This window comes from Dermacentor albipictus, chromosome 7, assembly GCF_038994185.2.
Source record: "Dermacentor albipictus isolate Rhodes 1998 colony chromosome 7, USDA_Dalb.pri_finalv2, whole genome shotgun sequence".
In the NCBI taxonomy this organism is placed as follows: Eukaryota; Metazoa; Arthropoda; class Arachnida; order Ixodida; family Ixodidae; genus Dermacentor; species Dermacentor albipictus.
In genome coordinates, this window is record NC_091827.1 from 55,118,002 (window position 1) to 55,126,511 (window position 8,510).

General features: G+C 47.1%; 1 protein-coding gene and 1 pseudogene across 1 annotated transcript in view; one reads left to right on the forward strand and one right to left on the reverse strand.

Moving 5' to 3' along the window:
• Positions 1 to 8,510, reverse strand: part of LOC135906758 (uncharacterized) — a 308,457-nt gene that overhangs the window by 147,906 nt on the left and 152,041 nt on the right. The gene's annotated exons all lie outside the window — the stretch shown is intronic.
• On the forward strand, positions 7,859 to 8,061 carry LOC135906831 (U2 spliceosomal RNA; annotated as a pseudogene).

Below are 8,510 nucleotides of genomic sequence, written 5' to 3' on the forward strand. Positions count from 1 at the left end.
CAGAGGAGCTTAGGAGTGTCTGGGATTTTAAGGACCTAAACGAAGATTGCTAGACCCTCGTTTCCTGCTTCTTTAGGGTAGATATATAGAACGCATAAGAAGTTTGTCTGATAAACAGGGAGAACTATTATATTATCTTTATGCTCAGCCTAATATTTTTGCCCACTGCAAGACGAAGGACTTTCCCCATGATCTCCAATAACCCATCTCTTGCGCTGGCTGACTGGAACTCCTGCCTGCAAATTTCCTAATTTCAATACCACACCCATTTTGAGAGCAGTTGGAGTGACACAGGTTAACGTGCGGACAATATGTACTTCTACTCCAGGAATAAGTGTTACAACGTGTAAAAAATCCCATCTGGCGCTGAACGTACGAGTATATTGTCCGTGTACGCTTTAATAGCATCAGTGTTAATTTCAGGCTTAATAAAAGACAACCGGAACATGGAAGCGCTTGCTGGTATTTACGGTAAACCGAACCGCTTACTTACAAGATGCTCAACTGCACCTCGTTATGCATGTTAGCAGGACTTTAACAAGCTGCCTAAATAAAAGGTACGTTTTACTCCGCTAAATTATAGGTTACTTTTAGTTACGCTTGGCTTAAGCTTCCGTGTAAACAAATTAAATAGATAGATAAGAGTGCTACATGAGAGATTCAATAACGAGTGACCACCTGTTGACGCAATGTGCATAGCGCACGCCGAGACGACTGTCAAACCAAGGCAGTGGAAAAACACGGGCCCTGTATCGGTTACCGCGCACTCTTAGCATCTTGCGTACACAAGGATAAGTAAGCAGCCTTGCCTACGCGACCTTGTGCTCGTCTCGTCAGCGGCTTGAAAGCATTGCCCTGTTGTGGCTGGCAGTGAGAGATCACTCTTGGCACTACTTCAAATAGAATACCCGCTAACGGGCTTCGGCATTACGGAACAGGGTTCAGGGTTAGTTCGCGAAGACGAAAATAACAAACCAGTGCACCAAGTAGAGATAGAGGTAGAAAGATCCTTTTCGGCTTAGTCTTTCTGTATGTTTTCATTGTTTGCTCTCTTTTAACTTTTATGGACTCTTTGTGCCAAAACGCAACGTCAACAAACCTAAACAGGTGCACGGTCGAGCTGAGAACTATGGCATGGGAAGACACCTACTCAGAACGTACCACAGCGTGTCAAGTGCCTGAGCTTGTCCTTATCCACCTAACATATATACCAATGGTTCGATTTTCCAATCATGTAAAATCTGTTAGCCCCACCTATGTTAATAAGCAACATGTGTCTTCTTGCGTGCTACATTTCACCAGTTTATAATATATGCGCACTGTAAAAGTCGGCAATTACGAATATGAACTGCCCTACCCTGTCCATTAAACCGACAGCTTCAACAAGATAGAATATTAGGCTTAGAAGGGAGGATGCTCGGCCCAGTTTCCATGGCTTCATGATGTTGCTGTTCAGAGAGAAAACATGTTGCACGGTTTTGTCATGCTGTATAGGAGCATCCCATTGGGCATATAACACTTTCATGTAACCTTACACTGGAAGTCAAATTGGGAAAGTTCACCCGCTTCACTAATTGCATACACCAATAGAAACCGAGAAATTGGGTCTGTTCCTTTCGGCCTGTTCATTGGGCAATCATCGTCGTCACCAGCATCAGGTCCCTCCGCCTCACCTACAAGCTCACCGTAGTGCGAAGTTTTTTCGTACTCGAAGCAAGGCGAAAGTTCTCGTGCTTTGAGGTAGTAATGACACAGTGGAAAGGCCTTACTCTCTGAGGTTCGAACCCCCAAGAGAAAGTTTTCTTCATCTTTCTGTGCTTTGTGGTATTCATGGCACAAGGACCACCTGGAAAGGTGTTACTCTTTCAGTCGATCCCTGGACGAGAGCAGATTTTTCTCCAACTGCGAAGGTTTCTTTCTGAGAAACCCAGATGGGTCTAGTTTGAAGCTTCTGACTACACTCGGGTGAATCGCAACTTTCGCTGCCATAGGCTACGTTATCATTCTAAATGCTAACAAGGGAAAACAGAGGGAAGGCGGGAGACCGAAATTCATGACGATGACTAAAACCAGAACAAGGTGCAAGCGGGAGCCAACGTTGCGACAAGTGGATTTGACGTTTTCATGGCGACGTATGCTTTCCTCGGCATAGTATATATAGGTAGGGTTCTTCTACACGGGAGAGGGGATAAGGTGGGTGGGTACGGCAACGAGCGAAGGTGTGCTAAGGGCGAGGGTGCAGAATTGAGAATAAAGGAGTGCCGTGCACAAGGCCGATGACACAGCCGTCTGTCAGTAACAAAGCGTACACAGGCTCCGCGAGTCCATGTCCTCCAGCAGTAATGCGGAGAAGGAGCCGCAGCTTCTGTCGTACTACTTTATAAATTTAAAGCTGCCATATTTACCTTTGTTTTCTGAGTACATATTGGCGCACGTAGCCCTAGCGTTCGCCGCCATGCAGCCTCTGAAGTATATTACTGCGTTGTTTGTTCGGTTTTAACGCCCGTGCTGTAGTGCAACGCAATCCTTTATTTCTTTCATGAGTTAGAGTGCATTGCGACAAATTTTAGTACAAACAGCTCATGTGGCAGGGTCTAAGGAGAGCGAAAGGCAAATTGGGCTTTTTGTTTTCATTGTTCGTTGCCTTGATGCACATGTCCGGATATAATGTCAGCTCTTTCGTTTACAGGGATACCTACATGAGAGAGAGAGAGAGATAAAAAAATTACCGACGATTACGTTACTTCCTAATGCGAAATTTGAGCGCAGCAAATAAGCTGTTTCACCTTTTCGATAGATTGAGGCAAAGAAATCGAGCAACACATGTATGCGCTATCACAGAATTTTTTTTTTTCACACGTATTCCTTTAACAAAGACTCCACTAACAGTTCTTGACAGTCATGAAGGAAGCTTTGTGGTCGGAGAAATAGACTGATATATGTTCGACTTGGTACACCAATGCTTGATTCTCAAAGACGAGATCTATACAAGTGCCTCGCGAGGTTGTCACAGCCGTGGGACGCGTTACGAGCGAGAGGAACGGGATGTTCTCCCGCATAAGTGTTAGGAAATTGCTGTTTGTCTTTATGTCAACATTAAAGTCCCCCACTACTAACATCGGTGTGGATCGTTGGACGGTTAATGCGAGTTGCAGGAAGTGCACGACGTCTTTCGTGAGTGCGGTAGCGGACTCACGAAAGCGGTATCAGTCGGTCGCTGCTAGCGCTGGGGGGATGAAAGGGGGGCGGAGCTGGTTACGAGGCCGACGATAACGCCGACGACGACGCGAAACCCAGGAACGGACGCCAAAGAGCCATTTGTGTAGCCAGCCCTCCTCCACAGTCTCTCCTCCTCCCTTCCATCATCCTCCCTCGCCCGGAGAGCCGACAGCGCGCATGCGCGGCGGCGGAGCAGCAGATTCGTCGGCGAGCTGGTTACGAGGCCGACGCCGACGACGACGACAACGCCGACGACGACGACGACGCGAAACCCAGGAACGGACGCCAAAGAGCTGCGCTCTAAAACATTTATTCGGACCACCGAGGTGGTTGTTCTTCAGGTCGAGTGGGTGGGGTCCTCATTCCAGGACTCCACTGGCCGTGGCTGCTCGACGCACTTGCTGGACGAGAGCTTCTTCTCCCGCCAGGGTATCGCCTACATGAGAAAGTAGCCACTCGCTTAAAATAATGCCTCATCTGTTTCACAATTTCTTCATTAAAGCCAGTTATTTTTGTCCACTGAGTGCAGTTACCTTATTGGTAGATCACGTTTTGTTTGCGTCAAAGGCCAGACGTCTTCTTCTTACATGGGAACTAGCGTCGTCCTGCAAGGATTAGTGCTAGGACCAGTCCTTTTTCTTTCGTTTTTATTACTACTTTTATTTTTGCTCTTCGGAATTATTTCCTTCTATGCGCCGATGACATTCATACTGTTGATGTCTATCGCATCCAAAAGTGTGACCTGTCTTCTTTTATAAATGTTGCAAAGATAATAACCTCACCTTGAATGCTGCTATGACCAAAGTGACGCAAAACAGCAAGGACTTCTTTTTGCTACTCTGTACATTCTGTACCATCATGTTTGATTTGTAAGATCAACGATCTTGGTCCACTTTTAAGGGCACAACGCTTAGGTGCCCGTTTCTGCGTTTAGCATCGGCGTCCGTCGGCGTGCTCTCTCCGCGTAACCAATCGACGGAGCCCAGCGAAGGATGAAAGAGCGAACAAGGAGCACAGCGGGGTATGAATAACTGCGGAGCAGCAAAGCCGAGGCGGAGGGTGCAGTGAAACCATGACAAGAAAAGTGGGCTAGGAGATTATGGCGAAGGGGTGAAAAGAAAAGCGCCTTCCTCACATTAAAATACTACTACTTGCGCCCCGCAAGACGGGCCCTGCGGCAACCATGGACGCGAGATGGCGCCAGGGTAGCGTGCGTCGTCTGTTCACTGAAGACGCCACCTATACAATATATAGAAACAAAGCGGTGCTTGAGCCGAAGTCTGTCTGCTGCACCTGGTGCGAATCGCGCCCGCGCGTCTCCCGCTGGCTCTCGCCGCACGCCGATTCGCGATGCAGTCGTGCCGCACTTCGCTCCGTTTGCAAAGTCGCGCACAAGACAGATCGTCCACGCCAGTCAATATGTGGAGAAATAAAAACACTGATATAACTGTGCTCAAATTTCGTATTAGGAAATATTGCACGTGTCTGGTAATTTTTTTTATATAACCTCGCGCTTTTCTGCTCCCACAACAGTCTGTACTCCTCAGCTTGAATAAGTGTCGGTCGTCTGGAATGGCATTTCTATATCCAACAGCGACGTTATAGATAGTGCCAAGGAAACCTTTATAAGGATACATTACTGCCGCTTTCCTAGCACGAGCAATGGGCCATGTTCTAGCACTGTTGCATCATTGTCATTGCCCTTCTTCCCTTCTTTTGTGTTCATTTTGCGATTTGTCGTATATACAGTATTCCTTCCGAAGTAATTTTTTTCTTTGTATTTCACTGATATTTATACCTTCAGTTCTTTTTTTTATTTTGGTGATTGTAATTCACGTGAGCGCCAGCACTCAATCATTAGGCGTATTCCTGGGCACGGTAAATTATTAATTCGATCACTAATTATTATTATTGTTACTACTACTACTACTAATAATAATAATAATAATAATAATAATAATAATAATAATAATAGTAGTAGTAGTAGTAGTAGTAGTAGTAGTAGTAGTAGTAGTAGCAGTAGTAGTAGTAGTAGTAGTAGTAGTAGTAGTAGTAGTAGTAGTATCCAGGGCGTGTCTCAAGTAGGTGGGCCTGAGCCCGCGAAGATGTTGAACAGGTAGCCCCTTTTGCGAACTGCAAATATATTTTACCGTAGAAGCAGCAGTTTTAATGGCACGTAAATTTAAGTTTTAAACAACGAGCGTTTTGAGCACTCGAAAAAGCTGTCACTTTTTTTAAGGTTCATAACATGATTGTATTGTTTTTTTCCGCGTCAGTATGCACCCTTTGTGGTTGCAGAGTCGCACAGCGAATGAAATAGCGATAGCGGAAGATAAGCGAGAAGCAAGCAGCCTTTGTCATTGCTTAGGTTAAGCTGTTCTATTCAGTTATTTAAGCGCATGTGAAAACAATGAACAAACTACGGAACACGCATGAGTCGCAAATACCTGAAGCAGCATGCCGTAAATACTGAGTTGCCTGATCTATGCGGCATCGACTTCTGCTACACAATAATTATTTTTTGAATTTCTCGTATTTCTCCTTAGAATATATAATATTTGCTTATCCGTAATTTTTTTTTGGCAGTCTAAAAACAAGCCATTCTGCAGAAGCCTATTTTAACGCACAATCTGCGCTCCTGTATTTGGGAAATGTGCTCCGTAAACAGGGCGCAACATATTTGTGGAGTGGCCTCCTGCGCAGTTGTAATCTTTAGCAACGAGTCCTTTGACAAACACTGCTGGTCGGTTCACAAAGACACCCAGACGCTTCGAATACTCCTGCAGAGAATGAATGCTGACCGGGAACTTCTGCCCGCTAAAATACACAAGTAGTTTTTATTTTCCCACGCGCAAGCTGGACAAAAAGATACGGCTAAAACTGTCATCTAGACGTTCCCACTGTGAAACAACGTCGCTGTTTCCCTGTAGGTGCGAGTAGCGTTTACCAAGGCTTACTGCTACAAAACTGGAATGGCCGATAGTCCGACGAGCGATTCCAGCAAGTGCGAGAAAACCACTGGGCATTTCTGTATCTGATCTTACTGGGACGTCCAATGGCTCTCTCCCTAGACAACTTTAAACCTTACGAACTTGAGAGCGCTCTATGATAAAAAATACTCGGACTGTGGCCACATATGTCGCTGACACAAAACGCGTTGAGTGCACTAATCCGTCATTTGAGTGCAGCGGCCTGTGTTCCCGTCCACAGTGCTCCTGCACATGCTCCCTCGTGCACTGAAAGCGCACCCTTTCCTTCCCTTTTCTTTTTCTAGTCTCACTTTTCCTAACCTTAGTGCAGAGTAGCAAAACAGACGCTCGTCAGGTACATCTCCCCGCTTTCCCCCTTTCTCTATCTGCGCTCCAAAGAAAAAAAAAAGTTCAGTGCAATTCCACTGGGTTCAGTGCAACCTGGGTGACCAGCGAAGCTGTGTGTGTGGATCCCTCAACAGGGAACTGTGCACTGCCATGCGTCAAACGCCGTATGTGCATAGACGGATAGCAAGGCAGGACTACTCGCTCCTCCAGGATGTTGAGCCTGTCAGGATTGGGGGTTCAATCCCATCGCTCGTGATCCGTTGTGAAGATTGGAGCCGGCATGAATTAGAAGGTAGCTCGCCCATGACGTCGTCCAACTTATCCACGCTGAGGACGTTGATGAAGGGAAGGACTGCTTCTCATCGCGAACGAGGAATATGGGTTTATTTACAGTATTCATATCAGTCTAACATAACTGTTTGAGGAAGTACACCCGTCTAACATGACTGCTTGAGAGAGAGTGACCTGAGCAGCCGAACAACAGCGGTTTTTAAACACTCGGTCCTCTTCAGATACGAGGTGATGCGAACGTTCGTTTAGTCATCGCAAACTAGCCGCCTCTCCGCGGTACGGTTTGCACATACACACGCACACAGGCATAACCACAGGGGCGATGGTCCGGAGCCGACGTCAGAGGGGCTTCGTAGAACTCGGGAGCCGTTCCGGGTAGCGCGTTGTCTTGCATCTCAGTCGGTGCGTGGGAAGGAGTGCCCATCGGCGTTCCCGCGGTAGCTCCCTCGCCCGTAGGAGATGAGGTCCACTTTGTCACGTTGCGCACCAGGCCTGCGTCGTCGAACTCCTTCAGTCACAGCGCATCCTAGCTGAAGCGATGGAGAGTGGAGGATGCGCGTATTGATATCGACACAAAGTCGACTTAGTCACGCCGTGGCTATAGGTTGGTGGCGATGCTCCCGGGATGTTGCCTGCACAGTCGCAACGGGTTGGCAATACTTTGCTTTGCAGCTGGCCGTTTGTAAGAAGCCTCGCAAGATGATGAGGCACTGGGGAGAATGCATACCCATGTATTGTTGCAAAATGCGGCGCGGCCACTCTTACTAACGAATCCGGGCAAGTAGGATAGGCACGCGCCTCATCGCACTCCGAGGGCACGCACTACTTCGCCGTAGCCAATACGATCGTGTGTTGGCTGACGTCCTGAAGTGCAGTAATGATTTTGAGCTCACGCGAAACCCACAAGCGGAGCCAACTCCGAATTGGTTTCCCACTAACTCCCTCTGAAACCTGGCCGGGATCAAGGCCACATGGACGGTTCGCATTTCTTTCCGCCTCACGGTCCTGACGGGCAGCCCGCTTACGCGACCACCACCGCGGGAGAGCGGAAGGAAAGAAAATGAGACACACAAGTGTAGTATCTGTTCTTATCAGCTTAATATATGACACGGGTTGTATATGGAAATCAGATAACAAAAATATTTTTGCAACTTGGCGAGGTGCTTTAAGCCTGCTACACCTTCGCCGCGGCTCCACCCGGCATTGCACTATCTTCGGGATCGGCCCACGTATGGGAAGAAATTCTCCATCTACAAGGCTCGATAGACGAACGGAATTTTGTCCCGAACCTAGAAATACGCAGCTTCACTGTAAAATGAAACTCATGCTAATTTTACCTACAGATTCTTCATAAGGCTTCCTTTCTCACTATGTAAACCACGCTCTCCGTTGGGTGTCAGATTTCTACACTGTCGTAGTTCTAAATTAGCTCAAGTTAGGGCGCAGTCCAAATTAGGGCGCAGCGGTAATGGCGTTGAAAGATGGAGCGAGCCAACGCTAATTCCTTGCTCAGCCCTCCACGAAGATTTCTGGATATGTTTAAACTCCGGTTTGTATTATTCCTTTCTTCACTCTTCTTATATGGACTACGGTACTAGGAAAAAAAACTCAACAAAATGTGTGCAGCGCGACCGACGCAACCAGAACGCACAGAAATGGAGCAGACGATTAAATCATTAGAAA